At 40.4% G+C, this 23,518-nt stretch overlaps 1 pseudogene; it reads left to right on the forward strand.

Moving 5' to 3' along the window:
- Nucleotides 1–411: 411 nt before the first annotated feature.
- Nucleotides 412–23,518, forward strand: part of LOC100352210 (vomeronasal type-2 receptor 116-like) — a 54,976-nt pseudogene continuing 31,869 nt past the window's right edge.

Genomic DNA, 23,518 nt, shown 5'->3' on the forward strand with positions numbered 1-23,518 from the left:
GAGTGAACCAATGGAAGGAAGACCTTTCTCTCTGTCTCTCCCTCTCATTGTCTATAATTCTACCTCTCAAATAAATAAAGAAAATCTTTTAAAAAAATAAAAGAGAATGAGTTAGCTGAACTGGGGAACTGGTGTATTCTCACATCTCCTGATTTCTACATCACACCTCAGTTCTAGGTGCCAACATTCTAATGGTATCCATGGCCTTTCATCACTCTGCCTATGATAGGCCAAGGTACATGTTACCCCAAGAAAAAGGACTATATCATATAGAGCCATTTCTTCTCTGTCCTATTTCCCCTGATTACTTTTGAACGTATACCATGGAACCATTTCCCTGATGGGTGGGGCTACTCACTGCCCAGGTGGGTGGGGCATGTTTATATCATAAGGGACACTGTGACACAGGCTGGCCTGTAAAAGCAGCTGTAGTCCTGGACCCTTACCAGTCACTGGTTCTAATTGCTAGGAGCCTCTCCTAAAAACATGACAGGTAAGCCTCAATAATTCTTGCCTCCCAATGCCATCTTCCCCTTTATTCCTTATCTTCCCTCCAGCCTGACCCTCCTGATCCTGTAGCCCGGCCCATGTGTCTGGTCCTCCACCCCAGCCTGACCCTACTAGCTCTGTGTTTGAGCCTTACCATCCTGCTTTTCCATACTGGCCTCATCCTCCTCCGGGCCCTCCACTCCAGCCCAACTATCCAAGTCAGCCATACCATTGTTACTTTTCTTCTGTCCCTTTACACCAGGCAAAAACCCCAGATCCTGCATCTTGGACTCACCCTCCTCCTAGAGCCCTCCCCATATCCAACTTTCTTTTTCTCCCCCTGGACCCTCCTCTGGGTTCAGTATTTGAGCCTTTTCCTTCTCCTGCTCCTCCATACTGGCCCTACTCTCCCTCTGATCATCCTGCACCCCAGCCAGGTCCTGCTCCTGCTCCTGCACTTCCTGCTCATACTCCTGGGCTTCCACATAAGGCTCATCCTACTATGAAGTCCTCACTCAAACCTCATCCCCCTTCTCATCCTAAACACCAACCTTGCCTTTCTTCTGTCTCTGAACAGAAGCCCCACCCACCTTATTCAGGAAAATGCAGTCTTCCGTTGAGTGATTAAAAACTGCATGTCCCTTGGACAAGTCATAGCTGCAAGGATAGGCAATCTGTTTCCATTGTTATTGAGTCAGCAAGTTGTCCTGTGATTGAGCTGTCCTGAAGCTTTTAGTTTTCTTCTGGCATCTTTGTCCCAGAACTGACAAAACAGGCCCCACAGTTGAAAGGGCACCAAAACTAAGATGGATTGAAATTCCATTTACTCCATAGAGAACCTGAGGCACTGGAGTGCTGATTCCATTGGATAGATGACATTTAGATATGCAGTTATCTTTGGCTGGATTTACAATATTGATATAATGATTAGCAACTCTCCATGCAATAGTTCCCAGGGCAAAACCAGTTGGCTTGTTCTGTTTGTTTATAAAAGTAGCCACATGTCAAGTCTGATGTTTCAGTGGAGTTTTCAAGTCCCCTGAATTCAGAAGGTTGATTCTCTTATTGATAGTCAGCCTGTCTCCACAGTTGCTACCATGGTCATACTGTATCAAATCTGTACAGGAAATCTCTTCAGAGTGTTGCAACATCATCATAGGATTTGATAAACAGGCATCCCAATACTTGAGTCTCATCCAAGCAATTGGTCATCACACATCACACAACTGTAGACTGGGGCTTTGATGAAATGTTTGCTTCCAACAGGAGTATCATGCTATGCAATCTGTAGCACTTGGTTGCTATTGAGGTCCTAAATTTTGACACTGCTATATCAAAATGCAACACACTGATGTGTGTGTGTGTGTGCGTGTGTGTGTATACACCTCCAAAATCTTTTTCAGCAGATTGGCTTACATGAGGTCTTGTCAGCAGGTAACTACTTCCTGCTTCTGCCACACAACCCAAGCCCTGTTCTGGTGGTATCCAGAAGTGGCCCAGTGGCAGAGTCAAATCTGAGGTGCTGGGTCAGGTGAGTTCAGAGCTAGAATGGGACAGAGAATGGAATGGGACCCTCAGTCACAGAGTAAGGTCATGACAGGAGGTATTTTCAGTAAAACAGTGCACAAAATATATGCCACTAGGGATACAGAAGACAGAATGTTTTTTTTTAATGCCTATTTGTTTACATTTCCTTGAAACACCAACCAACAATGAGGTAGAGAAAGAGACAGAGAGAGTTCCAGCTGCCAGTTTTCTCCCCCAAAGTACAACAACTAGGGCCAAGCCTGGCTGAAGCCAGTAGCCTGGAACAATGTAGAGTATGCAGGTGGCCCATTTGCTCTATTCTTTCTAGCTGAGTATACTAATATTATTATAATAAATGCTCTCTCAGAGACATCCTATTTTTAGGCTCATTTCATAGCCACCCTAATCCAGAAATGTTTATAATTAATTTTGCTGTAAAAATCCTCCTACTAACAATGTCATTCCTATGAATTTGAGCATCCTACCCTCAATTTCATTATGAGCAACTCATACAACTCCTATGAAAAAGTTTCCTACCTCTTACAATAGCTCTATGCATATGACACATCTCCATACCCATTATACTTTCAAGCATTCCCCCTCACATATAGAAATATGTCTGACAAAAGAGTTACTTTAATAGAGTAAATAATAGAGGTTTAAGCCCTCTTATTTCTAGAACTATAGGCCTTCAACCAACACCTAAGAACTCAAAATTCTTCATGCTACCTGATACACCAAATTCTATAGTAAGGTCAGCTAAATAAGCTATCAGGCCCACACCCCGAAAATGTTGGTTTATATCCTTCCCATACTAATTAACCCCCTAGTCCTAACTATTATTCTAGTCACCCTGTTCCTAGGCACAATAATTACAGTATTTAGCACCCCCTGATTAACCATATAAATTGGCCTAGAAATAAATATATTAGCCATTATTCCAATTTTAATTAACAAAGCCCCACCATGATCAACAGAAGGTGCAACTAAGTATTTCTTAACACAAGCCACAGCATCAATAATCTTAATAATAGTAATTACACTTAACATTCTTGACTCTGGCCAATGAACAATAATCCACAAAATCACTTTACCCCAATCTTAATTATATTAGCATTAATCATTAAATTAGGAATAGCTCCCTTTCACTTCTGAGTCCCAGAAGTAACCCAAGGGGTCCCCCTAAGCACTTGGGCCATCTTCTGCTGATCTTCCCAGGCCATTAGTGGGGAGTTAGATTGGATGTTGAGTAAGCTGGTTCAAGAACTAGTGCCCATATGGAATGCTGGCATCTCAGGCAGCAGCCTTCCCCATGACACCATAATGCCAGCCCTTCATTTCACCACTTTGTATTTTAAATAAATATAAATCTAATAAATCGATCTTCTGTATATAAAGATAATTTAAAATGAATCTTGATGTGAATGGAATGAGAGAGGGAGCAGGAGATGGGAGGGTTGCAGGTGGGAGGGAAGTTTTGGGGGTAAAAGCCATTGTAATCCATAAGCTGTACTTTGGAAATCTATATTTACTAAATAAAAGTTAAAAATATATATATATATATGAAATCTAAAAAAACAAAAAAAAAAAAAAAAAAAAAAATCAGGACTCATTCTTCTTACATGACAAAAACTAGCACCCCTATCTGTCCTTTACCAAATCTCACCATCAATCGACTCAACCATAACAATGTTAGTAGCCATCCTATAAATTATAGTCGGTGGCTGAGGAGGGCTTAACCAAACCCAGCTCCACAAAATCTTAGCCTACTCCTCAATTGCCCACATGGGATGAATGGTAGCCATTATTACATTTAATCCAAATACTATAATTCTAAATCTAATTACTTATATTCTATTAAAATTCCCATATTCATAATATTTATACATCACACAAGCACAACTACCCTTTCACTATCACAAATATGAAATAAAACCCCACTAATAGTTTCAGCCATCCTAATTACCTTAATATCACTAGGAGGCCTACCCCCACTAACAGGCTTTATCCCTAAGTGAATAGAGCTAACAAAAAATGGCAATATCATCATACCCACCACAATGGCTATATAAGCACTTCTAAATTTATACTTCTATTTACGACTCATCTACTCTTCCTCACTGACAATATTCCCAACAACCAACAACTTAAAAACAAAATGGCAATTCAAATCAATGAAACACATACTATTTATAGCCCCCACTAATCATTTTATAAACAATATTTCTTCCCCTCACACCAATATTTTCAGTACTAAGCTAAACTTAGAAGGATTTTATGTTACACAGACCCAGAGCCTTCAAAGCTCTAAGCAAGTAAATTATATTTAACTCCTGCTTAAAGACTGCAAATTAACTTCACATCTTCTAAATGCAAATCAGGTGCTTTAATTAAGCTAAGTCCCCCTAGATTGGTGGGATCCAACCCCACGAAATTTTAGTTAACAGCTAAATACCCTAGTCAACTGGCTTCAATCTCCTCCTGCCATAAGGAAAAAAAAAAAAAAAAAGGCGGGAGAAGCCCCTGCAGAATAGAAGCTGCTTCTTTGAATTTGCAATTCAACATGAAAATTTCACCTCAGGGCTTGGTAAAGAGGGCTCAACCTCTGTCTTTAGATTTACAGTCTAATGCTTACTCAGCCATTTTACCAATGCTTCTGTTTATTAACCGATGATTATTCTCTACCAACCATAAAGACATCGGAACTCTCTATCTCCTATTTGGAGCCTGAGCTGGAATGGTAAGAACAGCCTTTAGTCTGTTAATTTGAGCAGAATTAGGCCAACCAGGAACTTTACTTAGAGACGACCAAATTTATCATGTAATCATCACTGCACATGCCTTTGTAATAATTTTCTTCATAGTGATACCTATTTCAGAAACGGGTTAGTCCCACTAATAACTCGATATAGCTTTCCCCCATATAAACAATATAAGCTTTTGACTCCTCCCACCATCCTTTCTTCTTCTGTTAGCTTCATCAATAGTAGAAGCCGGTGCAGGTACTGGCTGAACTGTTTACCCACCACTAGCGGGTAACAGCCCATGCAGGAGCCTCGGATGATCTAACTATGTTCTCTCTTCACTTGGCTGGGGTGTCCTCTACTCTAGGGGCCATTAATTTTATTGCAACTATCATCAATCTAAAACCCCCTGCTATATCTCAGCATCAAACCCCCTTATTCGTATGATCTGTTCTCATAACAGCCATTCTTCTTCTTTCCCTGCCAGTTCTAGCCGCTGGCATTACAATACTCTTAATGGACCAAAATCTACACACAACGTTTTTTGACCCTGTAGGAGGAGGAGACCCTATCCTCTATCAACACTTATTTTGATTCTTCAGACACCCTGAAGTATATATTCTTATCCTTCCAGGATTTGGAATAATTTCTCATATTGTAACATATTTTTCTGGCAAAAAAGAACCATTTGGCTACATGGGAATAGTGTGGGCTATGATATCAATTGGTTTCCTTGGGTTTATCGTTTGAGCTCACCACATATTCACAGTAGGAATGGATGTGGATACACAAGCCTATTTCACATCAGCTACTATAATTATTGCCATTCCTATGGGAGTAAAGGTATTTATTTGATTAGCAACTCTACATGGTGGAAATATTAAGTGATCCCCAGCCATATTTTGAGCTCTGGGGTTTATTTTCTTATTTACAGTAGGTGGCCTTACAGGAATTGTACTAGCCAACTCTTCCCTAGATATTGTTCTCCAAAGTGGTAGCCCACTTCCACCATGTCTTATCCACAGGAGCTGTATTTCCCATTTGGGGGGGGGGGTGATTCACTCATTGATTCCCTCTGTTCTCAGGCTACACTCTGGACCCTACTTGGGCCAAAATCCACTTCACTATAATATTTGTAGGAGTGAACTTAACTTTCTTCCCTCAACACTTCCTTGGACTCTCTGGCATGCCCCGATGATATTCCTATTACCCAGATGCCTATACAATGTGAAACACTGTTTCATCAATGGGCTCCTTCATCTCCCTCACTGCTGTAATTGTAATAATTTTCATAATCTGGGATGCCTTTGCCTCAAAGCGAGAGGTAGAAACTATTGAGTTAACCACTACAAATCTAGAGTGACTTCACGGATGTCCACCCCCATATCATACATTCGAAGAGCCTGCTTACATAAAAGCCTAGGCCAAGAAAGGAAGGAATTGAACCCCCTAAGACTGGTTTCAAGCCAGCTGCATAACCATTCTGACTTTCTCAATAAGATATTAGTAAAACTAATAATAATGAGAATATGAACAGGAAAAGATCATGCTCTCTATATTGTTGCATAATAAGATCATTATAAAATGGATATCAATGTTTTGACAGAAGGGAAACAGTCTAGATTTGTGTGTGTTTGGGTATGTGTGTGTGTGTGTGCACATGTGTGTGTGCATGCATGTATGTGTGCTCATGTTGACAGTAGGCAGAGGGGTTTTGGGATATGGGTACCTAACTTGAAGATAAGGTAACTTGTGCAAATCATTTATAGCCCATTATTGATGCATGTGAGTATCAGCAATAAAGCAGGTCCCACCTGTGTGGTATGAGGGAAAGGTATTCTGTGGTGGGGCCCAAGGTGGGCAGCTCTACAACATAGAGGCTAACATGACACCAGGCTTATGTCACACAGAAGGCTACATTATAGTCCCCAAAGACAAGACTGATGGGTGAGATATCGGGGTAGAAGGTTAATAAAGAGAAGTATGTGGGTGCAGCAGAGTGTAGAATATGTTTTGAAAGATTTCATGTGAGCTCATGTAAGCAAATATTGGGAAGCTGTCCTCAAATCAGGTTTAAAGGAGGCATCCCGTGGAGCTGTACTCAATGCATAGAATCAGAGTTGTTCCATACAATGCATGTTTCAAGTGCATTCCTCCCTGATATAAGTACGTCCTGAACTATACTTGTTCTTCACAATTGTGTGAGGAAAGAAACAAGTGGAGTATATAGTGAGAAAGGACACACATGAGTTGATGTTTCATAGAAGTTGTACTGGTACTAGCATTAAAATAACCTCTTTTTAAACATATTTATTTCATAAAGAGAACAGATTTCACATAGTTCATATATACAATTTTTTTTTTACTTTTTTTTTAACTTTTATTTAATGAATATACGTTTCCAAAGTACGAATAACGGATTACTATGGCTTCCCCCCCATACCGTCCCTCCCACCCACAACCCTCCCCTTTCCCACTCCCTCTCCCCTTCCATTCACATCAAGATTCATTTTCGATTATCTTAATATACAGAAGATCAGCTTAGTATACATTAAGTAAGGATTTCAACAGTTTGCTCCCACACAGAAACATAAAGTGAAAAATAATAGATGATTTTTTTTAATGATGATGAAATCAGATCAGACTTATTGTCATGTTTAATCCCAGTGAGAGTCAAGTTGGGAGTTGATAGTTTTTCTTTTCTTTTCTTTTTTTTTTTTTTTACAGAGGATCAGTTTAGTATGCATTAAGTAAAGATTTCAACAGTTTGCACCCCCATAGAAACACAAAGTGAAATATATTATTTGAGTACTCGTTATAGCATTAAATCTCAATGCACAGCACATTAAGGACAGAGATCCTACATGAGGAGTAAGTGCACAGTGACTCCTGTTGTTGACTTTACCAATTTACACTCCTGTCTATGGCATCAGTAATCTCCCTATGCTCCAGTCATGAGTTTCCAAGGCTATGGAAGCCCTCTGAGTTCTCCGACTCTTATCTTGTTTAGACATATAGACATATATACAATTTTAAACCTGCAATGATTCTTCCCACTTTCACTGACTCCTGCTTTCCTCCTTCCTTCCTCCTGTCTTTTTCCTTTCAATATTATTTAGTTTTTAAAGCAAGAGTTAGGAAGAGAGAGAGAAAGAGAGATCTGCCATTTAATGGGTCATTTCCCCGATGGCCACGATGGCCAGGCTGGGCCATGCCAAATGCAGGAGCCAGGAGTTTCATCCAGGTCCCCCACATGGGCTATCACAGTCCAAACACTTGAGCTAATCTCTGCTGGTTTTCCCAGGCCTTTAGCAGTTGTTGCACACAGGACATAAACCAGAACCCATATGTGATGCTGGTGGCCACACAACACTGAACCCCATACATTCAATTCACTTCATGCTCATCAGTTTAATTCTGCACTAATTAAGAATTCAACAAGAAAAATACAAAGACCACTGTTGCACAAAAGTAGATAAGGATTATTAAAAAATTATCAAATATAAAGCTGTCAGTTTCACTCATATACATTAAAATAGGGGGTACAGATGGCCCTTTCATATGCTGATTTAATTTCCTTTGGATAAATTTCCAAGGGTGCAATGACTGGGTCAAATGGTAGATCTATATTCAGATTTTTGAAGAATCCCCATGCTGTCTTCCACAATGGCTGTACTAGTATACATTCCCACCAACAGTGGACTAGGTACCTTTTCTCCCACATATTCACAAGCACTTTTTCTTTTTCCTTTTAAGTTTTGGTTGATAGCCATTCTAACTTAGGTGATAAAAAATTGCTTGTTTCATTGAGTACAGCTCCATGGGATGCCTCCTTTAAACCTGATTTGAGGACAGCTTCACAATATTTGCTTCCATGAGCTCACATGAAATTTTATCTGCATTTCCATGATGGTCATTTGTCCATGTGTCTGTTGTATTTCATCCTTTGAAAAATGCCTTTTCATTTCCTTTGCCCATTTATTCACTGGGTTATTTGTTTTGTTGTGGTTCAGTTTCATTTTTTTTCTTTCTTTCATTTTTTTTTTGACAGGCAGAGTGGATAGTGAGAGAGACAGAGAGAAAGGTCTTCCTTTTGCCGTTGGTTCACCCTCCAATGGCCAGCACGGCTGGCGTGCCGTGGCCGGCACACCACGCTAATCCGAAGGCAGGAGCCAGGTGCTTCTCCTGGTCTCCCATGCGGGTGCAGGGTCCAAGCACTTGGGCCATCCTCCACTGCCTTCCTGGGCCACAGCAGAGAGCTGGCCTGGAAGAGGGGCAACTGCGAAAGAATCTGGCGCCCCTACCTGGACTAGAACCCTGTGGTCCGGTGCTGCTAGGTGGAGGATTAGCTTATTGAGCCGCGGTGCCAGCCTGGTTCAGTTTCTTGAGCTCCTTATATGTTTTATGTCTTAATTGGTTATCAGGAGGATAGTTTGTAAATATTTTCTACCATTCAGCCTGATTCCTTTTCTCTTTGTCGAGTGTTTCCTTTGCTGTTCATAAACTTCCTAGCTCAAGCTAAGAAGTTTAGAGCTTCTTCTGGGTCTCACACGTGGGTGCAGGGGACCAAGGACTTGGGTGATCTTCTATTGCTTTCCCAGGTACATTAGCAGGGAGCTGGTTCAGAAGTGAAGCAGCTCAGTCTCCAACCTGTGTGCATATGGGATGCTAGCATCACAGGCAGAGGTTTAACCTGCTACACTACAATGTTGATGTCATCTATTTGTCTTTTGTAATTCATCCTTTGAAAAATGCCTATTTATGTCCTTTACCCAATTCTTCACTGGATTGATTGTTTTGTGTATACTTAGTTTCATGGGGTCCTTATTACTCCTACATACTAATCCTTTATTAGCTGATTAGTTTGCAGATATTTTCTCCCCTTCTATCAGTTGTTTCTTCATGTTGCTGTTTCCTTTGCTGTTCAAAAGCTCCTTAGTTTGATGTAACCCCATTAGCTTATTTTCCTTTTATTACCTGTGTGTCTGGCTTCATGATGACATAGAACACGGCTTTTAATGTGACAGATTGAAAACAAATCTACATTTTGTGTGTGTGCTACATGCATGCATGTTGACAATAGGCAAATAGGTTTTGGAAGGTTTTCAACATGGAGAAATTTCTGACTCTTTCTCACATCTTTTATAGGAAATGAATGATGAAGGTGAATGCTACCAATGAAGCACCTAGCAACCTGTATGGTATGAAGGAAATGCATTCTGAGGTGATAAAAAGGTGTTCCATTGTGCGACACAGAGATTGGAAAGCTGCAGTACATACATAAGATGAAGCATTCAAACAGAACTGAGAAGTAAGATATTGGTGGTCAAGATTGTATAAAGGAAAGTATGAGTGGTGGCGTAGGGTTCAAGTGAATTTTGGAAATTTCATGTGAGCTCATGTAAGCAGACACTGGGAAGACATTCCCTGAAACAGGTAAGATCTGGGCCATGGCTCCAGGACACAAAGAATTAGGAGGTTGTTCCATACAGTGAATGTGTTCAACAGTATTCCTCCTGATGTAAGGGAATCCTGAAATATGCTTGTACTGTACAGGTGAGTGAGAGGATGAAACATTTGAAAGCTGGGGCCAGTTGCTTCCTTTGAGGCAGATGTACAAGTGCTTGTGTTAAAATGAGAGGATATGTGACTGAATTAAGTTCACAAATAGATAAACAGGAAAATGGAGAGCTTTATCTACTTATGTATTGATAGGCTTGTTTATTTGATTAGCTAGAAACATATTGGCATTGAATTTTATTTCTGCAGGGCCACCTTGTGCTCCCATGGAGATCCCTTCCATTATTCTTGAATGTTTCAGTTCACCCACTCTTGACTTGGAGCTGTCTACTGCTCTTAAGCCCAGGTCTTTCTTCCTTTCAGTCATGGTCAATACTGCCCTCAGGCATTAGAGGGTGCCTGAGGCAAAGGGTGGATTTGCACATGCCTGCAAGAATGCAGTGAATGCACCTAAGGGGGTTGAGGATGGGTCCAAGGGCTCCTTATTGTGGAACCTCTCAGGTCAGCTCCTCCATAATGACATCTGAGGTTCACAGAGACCTACACATCAGCCATAATGAGTGCCCGCACATTGATCTTCACACAAAGTCAGGAGCCTCAGCACTGTGAGCACAGGTTTCCCATGAGAGGACAGAGGCAGGAACCATGTCCTGTACAGGAATATGGGTCATGTGCATGAAGAATGAGAAGCCCCAACCTGCCTTGCTTCTTTGGTGCAGAATATGGGGCTATGGGGCTTTATGTGTGCTGCTCCCAAGGGCTGAGCTGCAGAGGAGCCAAGTGTGTTTGTGCCACTGCCCCATGTCAACTCCTCACTGCTCTGCAGCTCAACAGGCCCTACCAGGTTCTATCCCAAGTTGTGAGACCTGGAGAGGAGTGGGGATGGGTGAGTGGAATGTTCCCTGGGGAATCATGAGTAGGGAGAATCCTTCTAGCTTCTTCCCCACCATTTTGGTGAAACCTAGTAATCCTGCAGTGTAAAATAAATCTAATGTACCTTGTCTCCCTTGGGCTGGAAATTTACATCTTAACTTGCACAGTATATTGTGGAATATTTTTATTCTGGAATAGGAAGTCTTACCTCACTGAGACTCCAGCATTTGAAGAGGGAGTTAATTTGTTTGTTTTCCTTGTTCTTCAACCCTCAGAATCACATTGATATCTTACAGATACAGGAAGACAGTTGGGATGCACTCTGGAATGTCTTACCTAGTAGACCTGGGGGTGGCCATGGCATTCAGCTCCACATGTATTGAGTAGGAGCCTCTGCCCAATTCTGCTTCCTTGTGTTTTTGGATTTCCATTCTTAATTTACTAAAAATTCAAGTTCTTTGATTTGAAATACCTTTTTCAGTCTTCAAAAAAAAAAAACACATAAGAGTTTCTACCACAAAACATCAATGTATTTTTAAAAAGTATCATTTGGATTACTTTGCAAAATGTGTTTGAGCAGAAAACCCTAGAATTTTTGCCTGAAGCAACAACAGTCATAGCACAAGAGCCATTGTAATAGGAGAGATTTGTGTGTAGGTCACCATCAAACTAGGGCAATTTAAGGTTGGAATCCCAGATAAATGCTGAGTCATGGAGAAGAAAATGAAAACCTCAAATGAGATCATCCCATGACCATGAGAAACCAACACGGTTCTTAAATGGAGGAAAAGACTGTGATAAAAACACAGGTACTTCACAAGTGAAAAAATCATGCAAGGAGAATTTTCAACTTATCTCACACAGAAAGCAACATAGATAATAAAAATATACTTGAAAAGCCAGTTTATAATTTGATATGTTGGAAACATAAAATCCTGTGCCCCAGAATTCAAAGATGTGTCTTCCTGACAGGCACAAATTGAGTGTGAACAAGCCATCAACATGTAATAGTTCATCATGACCAAATATGCAGGGCACTTGAAATACAAGGGGTACCTGTAGTCTAACCTTGAGGAAGTTCTGTGTCAGTGCCTGTAGAAATGCATGATATTTTTCCTTGGCCTGCAAGACTAGTTGCATGCAGGTCTGGAGAAAATATTCAGAGAATATGACCTATTTGGAGTTAGAACTGCTACCAATAGTAATTATTTATTTGAAAATACTTTTCAGATTTCCATATAAAATAGATTACAGCCATTCAGCTTCACCAGGTAAAGTGCCTTTTGATCTACAGTGCTTTGAGGCTCCCCAGTGAGTGTTTATGACATCCAAATGTTCTGCATTTTCATGATTCTCCTTCTTTCAGACTCTGAATTTGAGGACATCAGCTGGAGCCCCTCTCTTTTGCCCAGTGTGGCTCTGGGATTTTGCCTCTGTTGTGTCATGCACAGTGAGATAAGGACAGGAAGAGTCCCCTCATCTGGCTTTCAGGACTGGACAAAGACATCCCACATTACAGCTGAAGGAGAGTGATACCTCTACTGTAGGAGTACTCTCAAGAGCAAGAATTTCTGCTCATATTGGGACACCCCTGTATTCTAAAAATTACCACAGATGAAATTAGGTAAGAAGGGGAGAGAGAAAACTCACATTCATTCAGGTGATCTTCTCAGGTACACAAGAAGATGGTACACAAAGTGTCAGTTTTGTCCCTATAGATTACATTTTAGGTGTTCAACTAATAACCACAACTCAGAAACCATATGATATTTATATTTTTGTGACTGGATAATTTCACTAGACATAATGATTTCCAGTTGCATGGTATTTTGATTGGTTTGCAAGGAATCCATAAATTGCATTCAGTAGTATGGATATATTGATGATATTGATTCTTCCAATCCATTAACATGAAATATGTTTCCATTTTTTATGCATTCTTCTATTTCTTTCTTTAATGTTTTGTAATTTTCATCATAGACATCTTTAATGTCCTTTTTTTATTCCAAGGTATTTAAATTTTTGTAGTTACTGTAAATGGAATTGATCTTAGAAGTTCTTTCTCAGCCGTGGGGCTGTTTGTGTATACAAAGGCTACTGATTTTGTGTGTTGATTGTATATTCTGCAATTTTACCAAACTCTTTTGTGAACTCCAGTCATCTCTTTGTGGAGTATTTTGGGTTCCTTATAGGGATAGTTTGGATTCTTCCTTCCCTATTTCTATCCATTTGATTTCTTTTTCTTGCCTGATGGCTCTGGCTAAAACTTTTAGGACTATATTAAATAGCAAGGGTGCGAGTGGGCATCCTTGTCTGGTTACAGTTCTTAATAGGTATGCATGCAATTTTTCCCCATTCAGTAGGTTATTGGAAGTGGGTTTGTTATAAATTGCTTTGATTATGTTGAGTGTTCCTTCTATATCCAATTGCTTAAGGTTTTTTTTTTTATTTTTTATTTTTATTTTTTTTGACAGGCAGAGTGGACAGTGAGAGAGAGAGACAGAGAGAAAGGTCTTCCTTTTGCCGTTGGTTCACCCTCCAATGGCCGCCGTGGCCGGCGCGCTGCGGCCGGCGCACCGCGCTGATCCGATGGCAGGAGCCAGGAACCAGGTGCTTTTCCTGGTCTCCCATGGGGTGCAGGGCCCAAGCACCTGGGCCATCCTCCACTGCACTCCTGGGCCACAGCAGAGGGCTGGCCTGGAAGAGGGGCAACCGGGACAGAATCCGGCGCCCCAACCAGGACTAGAACCCGGTGTGCCGGCGCCGCTAGGCGGAGGATTAGCCTAGTGAGCCGCGGCGCCGGCCCAATTGCTTAAGGTTTTCATCATAAAGGGGTGCTGAGTTTTGTCAAAGGCTTTCTCTGCATCTATGGAGATAATGATGTGGTTTTGGATTTCACTTTGTTAATGTGGCATATCACATTTATTGATGTTTGGATGTGGAACCATCCCTGCATACGAGAAATACATCCCCTTTGGTCTAGGAGAATAATCTTTCTGATGTGTTGTTGGATTCGGGTGGCTAGTATTTTGCCTACGTTTATTGTGTCTATGTACATCAGGGATATTGATCTACAGTTATTTTTCAAATTGGTGCACAAAATCTAATTCAGTTTATTAGCCCATGAATTACTAGTGATAGTAATTAGCATAACTGCAGAAAAATATTTAATAAAATAAACAGAGATCTGTGATTTATAAACAAAGAAATAAAACAACCCATTAAATGCAAAAACGAATGCTTTTGTGTCCTAAAGGGTATATTAAGATTGCTTAAGAAATGTGGAAATTGTGAGAAGGTTGGAAACAAAGTTGAAGCAAGAATGCTGTACACTACAACTTGTACTAGAGGCCCTCAGGGGGCTCTGCTCTGTGCATATTATTTTTTTAAAATTATTCTTTAATTCATTTGAAAAACAGAGTTACAGGGAGGCAGAGAAACAGAGAGAGGAGTCTCCATATGCTGGTTTATTCCGAAGATGGCCGCAATGGCTGGAGCTCTGCAAATCTGAAGCCAGGAGCATCTTCTGGGTCTCTCAGGCAGATGCAAGGACCCAAGTGCTTGGGCCATCTTTCGCTGCTTCCCAGACCATAGCAGAGAGCTGGAATGGAGGCAGAACAGCTAATACTGGAACCAGCACCTATATTTGATACCGATGCCATAGAGAGTGGGTTAATCTACCATGCCACTGCTCTGGCCCTTGATCCTCTTCTGTTCCACCTCTCTGCTGATGGCCTGGAAAACCAGTGGAGCCAAGAGCTTGAGCCCCTTTACCCACTTGGGAGATTGGGAAGAAACCCCTGACTCCTGGCTATAGATTGGCTCATCTCTGGCTGTTGTGGCCATGTAGGGTGTGAACCAGCAGATGGAAGAGTTCCCACTGTCTCCATGTCATTCTTCCTCTATCTGTAACATGGTGATTCAAATGAATTAAATCAATATCTCAATCAATCAATAATCTTTCATTACAAATAGTGTGAGCCTTGGGCAGCTTTTAGGCCATGAGAGTAGGGAGCGAATCGCACCATTAAAGTAACGGTTGAGGGACGCTGCTATCTAGTGTTGAAAGAGAAGTGTGGGGAGCAACTGGGAGCAACTCGGACTAGACTAAGTTACTAGAATTAGGACTTATTCTATGCATCTGCTCTCCCACAATATGGCGCTGAGAAGGGAGAAACAGCTTCTACACAGCTGCCTCCAGTTCAACCAATAAACTGTAGGACTTACTCCTGATTGGAGGAGAACAGCGTACTCGGCGTGTGGGTAGCAGAGTTGGGATTGGCGGAAGAGGACTATAAAGGAGGAGAGAGACAACATGCACCAGGAACATCTAAGGGGAACATCTATCTGAGGGAACACCTGTGCAGCCCCCGAGAGAGCCAGCCGGCGGTGTGCCACTCTCCTGCGGAAGTGGGGAAAGTAGCTAGGGGGAACCGCCCTTCCACGGAGGTGGAAGGGACGGTAGCCAACCCGGGAAGAATCAGCAGCAAAACCGGGGAGGGCCGAGCAGACAAAAGAACAGCGCAGGGTCCTGTGTCGTTCCTCCACGAAGACAGGGAACGACAGAGAAGATGCAGCAAGAATCGGCCATGTACAAAGGCAGAGTAGCCTTCACCATGCATGGAATGCTCTAGATCATCACTTCCTGAACTCAAGAAACCATGGACAGTGAAGTTATAGTGTTACAAATGACACAGACTAATGTATTGTTTGAAGCATCATGAATAGGTTCAAAGAATTGGTCTTAGGGCTTTGTTAGGAGAAGAAGACAATATACACAACAGTATGTAATATAAAATAGGGGGATGAAGTAATAGCAGCCTGTCTCACATGAGGAAGATGGGCATAATTAATTGCAAGTAATTTCTGTATCATCTCTTCAAAAAGAGAAAACGATAAGTTGCCTAATCAACTCTGTCAGTTATTCTAGAAGGTCCTTGTGAATCAGAAATAACTGAACGTGGGATGATGTTACTGTATGTCTTTCACCTGATATGGATAAGTTAGTGAAGTGCTCAAATCACCAGTATGCCAACAAAGAGTGAGAACAGTGCTTCCACAAAAAAGTGACCTTTCTATCTTTTGAAGATCCCCTGGGGATGACCCTGGTCTGCACAGCTCTGTGCTTCTCTGTCCTCACCGCTGTTGTTCTTGGGGTCTTTGTGAAGCACTGAGACACTCCCATAGTCATGGCCAACAATCGTTGTCTCACCTACATCCTGCTCATTACTCTCATCTTCTGCTTACTCTGTTTGCTGTTCACTGGTTGTCCCAACACAACCACCAGTGTCCTCCAGCAGACCACGTTAGGATTGGTGTTCACCATGGCTGTTTCCACTGTCCTGGCCAAAATTATCACTGTGCTTCTGGCCTTCAAGGTCACTGCCCCAGGGAGAAGGATGAAACACTGGCTGCTATCAGGGGCACCTAACTCCATTATTCCCATCTGCTTCCTGATCCAACTGTCTCTCTGTGCCATCTGGCTTAGGACTTCTCCTCCCTTTATCAACACAGATGCTCACTCTGAGCATGGCCACATCATCCTGGTGTGCAAGAAGGGCTCAGTCACTGCCTTCTACTGTGTCCTGGGTTTCCTGTTCTCCTTAGCCCTGGCCAGCATCACTGTGGCTTTCCTAGCCAGGAATCTGCCTGACACATTCAATGAAGCCAAGTTCCTGACATTCAGCATGCTGGTGTTCTGCAGTGTCTGGGTGACCTTCCTGCCTGTCTACCAGAGCACCAAGGGGAAGGTCATGGTGGCTGTGGAGGTCTTCTCCATCTTGGCCTCCAGTGCGGGGCTCCTGGGCTGCATCTCTGTCCCCAAGTGCTACATTATTCTCTTCAGACCTGAGAAGAATACTTTGAAAGTAATAAGATATAGAATAGTTTCCAAGGAAACATGTTTTCTCAGGAGTAGCTCTTAAGACTCTCTCAGTTTTCAATGGTTAGAAACTAATATTTATAAAAACGATTTTGCATTCTGATGTTATAACTTGCAGAATGTAGCCCCCTTATGAACAATTTATTCTTCACTTAATGCATTTTTGTTCTGAAGCACTGATTCACAGAATCAGTGTTAGAGTGGGGGAAGCTTTCTATCTGGTGATAGACTCTGAAGATATCTGCAGTGGCCCAGTGCTGGTTCATACCAAACCTAAGAGATTAATTCAGCTGTCCATGTGAGAATCAGGGACTTAGGCCATCTTCCACTGCATTTTCTGGATCATTAACCGTGAACTGGATTGTAAGTGGAAGAGCCAGGATATGAACCGGCACCCACATGTGATGGTAGGGTTACAGGTGGTGATTATATCCACTACACCCCCACACTGGCCCCAATCCTCCTCTCTTCTTAAAAATAATACTGTGTAAAAATCTTAGTCTGGGTTTTATGTTCACACACAAAAACCCATCTCATATAGAGGCCCTCCTTTAAAGTTTCATTTATGTATTTTCATTTTTAACTGGTCAACATTGTAATATTCATATTTGAATAAAATAAGTTTCTTCCAAGGTATTTGATTATTTTTATGGCTATTGTGAATGGGATTGATCTTAGCAGTTCTTTCTCAGCTGTGGCATTGCCTCTGTATACAAAGGCTGTTGGTTTTTGTGCACTGATTTTATATCTTGCTACTTTGCCAAACTCTTCAATGAGTTCCAATTATCTTAGTAGAGTTCTTCCAAAGTTTTTTCCCTTTAATTTCTTTGTCTTGCCTAATGGCTCTGGCTAAAACTTCCAGTACTATGTTGAATAGCATTGGTGAGAGTGGATATCTCTGTCTGGTACCAGATCTCAGTGGAAATGCTTCCAACATTTCCCTATTCAATAGGATGCTGGCCGTGGGTTTTTCATAAATCGCTTTGATTATATTGAGGAATGTTCCTTCTATACCCTGTTTACTTAGATTCTCATCATGAAAGGGTATTGTATCTTATTGAATGATTTCTCTGCATCTATTGAGATAATCATATGGGTTTTCTTCTGCAGTCTGTTAAAGTGGTGAATCACATTGATTGATTTGCGAATGTTGAACCATCCCTGCAGACCAGGAATAAATCCCACTTGGTCTGGGTGGATGATTTTTCTGATGTGTTGTTGCATTCTATTGGCCAGAATTTTATTGAGGATTTTTGCATCTATGTTCATCAGAGATATTGGTCTCTAATTTTCTTTCAATGCTGCATCTTTTTCTGAGTTAGGGATTAAGGTGATGCTGGTTTAATAGAAAGAAATTGGGAGGATTCCCTCTTTTTAGATTGTTCTGAATAGTTTGAGAAGAATTGGAGTTAGTTCTTCTTTAAATGTCTGGTAAAAAAATAAGTTATACATTCATTTGCTGTTTTTATTCATTCATTAGAGTCTAAATTCAGCTTTATAACATCGAGTATTTTCAGTGCAACCATTAGACATGTTAAATCATTTTAGTGTGTATAATGCATTGTCCAGAAACTGATTAACTGTGTATCATTTCACATAGTTTTGAATTGATGTAATAATTACACACCAAGTTTTCACTATATGTAGGTAGAAGGATTCTGCAAACTTATTTTCCATCTTTTCATTTCCGTTTTTTATTGACTTTGGCTTTAGATTTGCTTTCGCCAATATCAGGTAAAAAAAAGTAATTTTTACATCTTGACCTGAAAATAATTCAGCAGAAAGTGACAATTTTAAAGTGAACTAATGACATTTAGACCTTTCACACTCCTTTGCAACCATCATCTATGTCATATTTTAAAGTATTTTCATCACTACAAATCAAGTTCCTTATCCATTAATGGTCACTCTCCATTCCTTCTCTTGCCAGTCTCACAACCACCAATCTGTTTCTGTTTGCATGCATTAAATGGTCCTAAGTGTTTTGTATAAGTTAAATATTGGACTCTGTGGATTTAGATGACCTTTACTTTTACATGCTGTTTTCAAGAAGCATCCACATTATGCAGGAATCTACATTTTTCATGGCAAACTGATAATTCATTGTATTAATCCCATTAGTTTTGTGTCTCTAGTTAACCATTTACTGACTTGTGCGTTGTTTTCAACTTTGGTTATTTGCAGAAAAACACTGATGTACAAGAGATGTTTGCATATTTTCTAATTTTTAGTGTACCCTAGATGTGGAATGTTTTGTTCCTAGAGGAATTTTATGTTCAATTTGCTAAGGAGGTGACATACCATTGGTGTTGTAACTTTCTCACTATCATGATTTTGAAGGTTCCAAATTCCCATGGAATCTCCATCACATGAACAATTTTGAAATTTATTGTAGCCCTGGAGTGGATGTGATGTGGAGTCTCCTTCTGGTGTGGAATGGTTTCTCCATATTTATTGCTTGTTAGTATCCTTTGTAATGCCCTCTGGTCATATATTTATCTATGCAGAAATGTCCATCATATCCTATTCCCATTGTTCATGGATTACTTATATTTTGTTGTTACTTCTGCTTTTTTAAAAACATATTTTGTTGTGTGTACGTTACTCAATGTGTTTATATTTCAAATTTTAGTTGAGGTATACAAGTCTCATATATATATGAACTTCATATATATCTCTGTAAGGAACACAGAGATACTTCTCACCTAACCCTCCCTCCTGTCCAGAATCTCATGGTTTTCTTTTTCTCTCTCTTATTCCTACTCTGATTTTTGCAAAGAACTATTTTCTAGTTTACTTTATTCTCATGAGATTTACCCTACTGTGTGTGGAGTGTTCTACAAATGGTATGAAGAAAACAACACTATTTCTCCGAGAAATAGACAAAGGCTATAAACAAACATGGAATCTCAAATTGTCAATTTCACTCAAATACATTACATTTTAAGTACTTGTTATAACAGAGAAGAGAACACATATAGTACATGTCTTTTTTGATACCGGCTTATTTCTCTTAGTATCATGATTTCCAGTTGCATCAATGTTGCAAAATCAAGATTTGTTTGCTGCTGATTAATATTCCTGGAGTATATATATATATCATAGTTTATTTATCCAGTCATCAGTTGATGGATATCTGGGCTGATTCTATATCTTAGCTATTTTAAATCAAGTTGCAATGAACATGGGAGTACAGATGACCATTTTGCATGATGATTTCATTTTATTTGAGTAAATTCCTAGGAGTCAGTTGGCTGGGTCATGTATCAGATCTATTTTCAGTCTTGGAGATTTCCTTTCTGTCTTCCACAAAGACTGCAACAGTTCATATTCCCACTAACTGTGGATTAGTGTAATTTTTCCCCAAATCCTCTCCCACATAGGTTGGTTGTTGATTTTTCTATGAGAGCCATTCTGACGGGAGAGGTGAAACATGACTGTGGTTTTGATTTCATTTCCCTGATGGCTAGTGGTCCTGAGCATGTTTTCAAGTACCTTTCACCATTTCAGTTTATTGCTTTTTTTTTTTAAATATGTGTCAAAGCCATTTCCAATTACTTACTGTATGTTTAGTTTCTTTCTTTTGAGTTCCTTTGAGTCTTACAGGGAACTGGATCAGATGTGGAGCAACCAGGACTCGAGCTGTTAATATAAGGGATGCCAGTACTGCAGGTGGAAACTTAACATACTACACCACAGCCCAGCTCCAGTTTTCATTATTCTTAAAAGATAAGTGAAGAAGCACCAGATTCTCCATTGATTTGTATCACATTTTGAAAGCCTTTTCCCCAATTGAGGCATTTAAATTGCAAATGTCCCCTGCTTGAGTCTAGCTCCAGCAAGTCCAAGGGTTCCTGAAGTGGTGGGAGGTGTCAGTGTAGGAATAAATGAGAGACACACTCACAGCAAGGCTGATGGCATGGCCCTGGCTCTCGATCACTAGACTGTATTTTTATATCATAAATCACATAATGATTCTTTCTTATTACAATAACAAGTCTGTTTTCTACTTTCTTAGAACCATTGACCTTGTATTTTATGTTGCCTCTAGATTCTTTGTCTACTTCTAGTTACAATTTTTAAATATATACCCTCTTTTGCACTTCTTACTGTAGCTATTCAATTTCTTTATTGTACCTATCTAAAGTTTCACTTAGGTCTATTCCACAGTTTTGGCATCCTAACCATTATTGTATTTGTAGCACACATTGAATTAAAACTTTAATAACATTTATCTTTATTCAGAGGGATGTGTATACCTGGGAGCCTGTAGCATTTTAATTCTTTTCCACAAACAGCTCAACTTTGCGTAAAGCATTAACTCCTTCTCCTACACTAACATTCTGCTTGATGAAAATTCTGCAAAGTAAAGTCATTTTGGGGATTATGAGTCTAAGCATTCTTCTCTAAAAATAGGAATATAGCAATGATTAGTGGTACCACTAGGAAGCTCCAGCTCTCTTATGCAGAGTGTAGTTCTCAACAAACCTAAAACCACCAAGAGGACCTTGTAAGCCAGCTGAAGTTGCTGTGGCTTCACCAGTCCCCATCGACTCCAACACAGTAGTCAGTTCCTCATAGAATTACTTCTTTCTCCCCAAAACCTCCAACAGTGTCTGCAGCTCCTATACCCTGAGAAGCACTTGGGTGGGAAATGTCATAACTTTATGGGGTTGTCTCTGAACATAGGAACACTTGCTGAGTCACACTCAATTGTGTATGAGTAGCCATTAGCAGGTGCATCTTCTAATATCAGATCGGTTGATATCTAAAAGTGCTTGCATTTTAAAACTGTGTGCATATGTGTGTGTATGTTTATATTGTTATTTTGATTATGTTTAGGAAATACAGAAGATCATTTCCTCCATGTGTTCAGTAGATGATGACCAAATCACATGTGTCTATGTTCTTAAGTTATTTTACAGTTTTGATTAACACTTAACAGTATTGTGATATTTTAGTCTATGTATGTAACATGTTAGAGTACCTCAAAAAATTTCACAGAAAATGGAAGGATCTTAGACAATTGAACTGTATTAATTCAGGTGCTTAATAAAGGCAAGACACTGGGGGTGCCTGGATGAAAAATCTGTTTATTATAACACTATTAGGCTTTCTGTTTTACCACAGTTGGAATTTATAAAATATCTGAGCAGAACATTAGAATTGGCTTATATGTTTCCAACCCCTCTAGCTATCCTCCATGTACAACATCTTGTGAAAGTCCATAGTAGGGTATATATGAGAATTGCTGAGCCACTGTTGATGCATCCCTTTGCCTAAAGTTTGCAGTTTACCTTGGGTTTGCTTTTTTGTTGCACAATGCACAGGTTTTGAAGTGGAATAATCATATGTAATCTCCATGACTGTATCCTACACAGTATTGCTAGAACCACTTGCAATCCAGAGATGTAGATATTTGTAGGGTGTGAACCTGCCCTTAGTGATTGTAGGTGTGGGAATAGAGATAATTTCCACCTGATTTCTCACTTTAGGGTGAAAAAAAGAGACTTTCTCACCTAAGTCCCATGTTCTCATAAGGACATAAATGAGAAGTACCTATGGCTGTATGTGTAAATCTTTGTGGAATTAGTGTGGATGTTAGAACATTGGGGAAAGGTGTCACACATGGATATATGGCCGCCAAGATACATTGAAGTTGATGTACTGTTTAGGAGTGTCTGATTTGAGAGTGATGAGTGGTGCCACAGTACTTGGGCAAACCTGTACTTGTGGGTGTCTGTGTGCACAGGATTACTATGAAATCTGTGCGAAACAAGGAGATGTTCTGTGGCTGCCCTGTATGCAAGGTGTCTGTCTGACACTACCCCTCCTTCTTTTGTCCTTTGGGGAGTCTGATGCTGGAATGCTCCTGGTTACCTCCTGACTGAGACTGGCCCTTCTAGACTCTGACCTGACAAGTCCCATTGCACTCTGTGATGCTGTCTATTTCCATTATCCAAAGGGTCATGATCTGTGTATCAAATCTAACAGCAATACCTCTCTGAGAGCTTGCTAACCATAGAATTTTATGACATCAAAGCACCTGGGGGTGTAAAGGATCAGCCAAAAATATGTTTTCCATCTTTTATTTTTCACATGTATATGAGGCTTCAGCTGCTGAGCCCTGTGGAATAAAAGGTTCCCGACTATAGGGAAGGGGAGGAGGCTTGGCAGAGAGGTGTCAGATGGAAGAGCATGAGAATGGTTTTTCCATTCTAGTAGAATAACACACAAATGTGCACACACACACAAACACACAGAAACTCAATATGTGTATGGACTCTTGAGCACACAGACAAAAAACACAGAGACTTTTGAGGTCAAATTAGGAGTCTTCATTAGCCAGCTAGTGACTGCCCTTTCACAGAGTAAGTCTGGAGAAGAATGCCCCGAGTTGCAGAAGTTGGGGGGGGGTATAAGACAGAAACTACATTTATTGGCCTTGACCACTATCAAGCAGGCAAGCAAGCAGAAATGCAGA

This window comes from Oryctolagus cuniculus, assembly GCF_964237555.1.
Source record: "Oryctolagus cuniculus chromosome 16 unlocalized genomic scaffold, mOryCun1.1 SUPER_16_unloc_1, whole genome shotgun sequence".
Classification (NCBI taxonomy): domain Eukaryota; kingdom Metazoa; phylum Chordata; class Mammalia; order Lagomorpha; family Leporidae; genus Oryctolagus; species Oryctolagus cuniculus.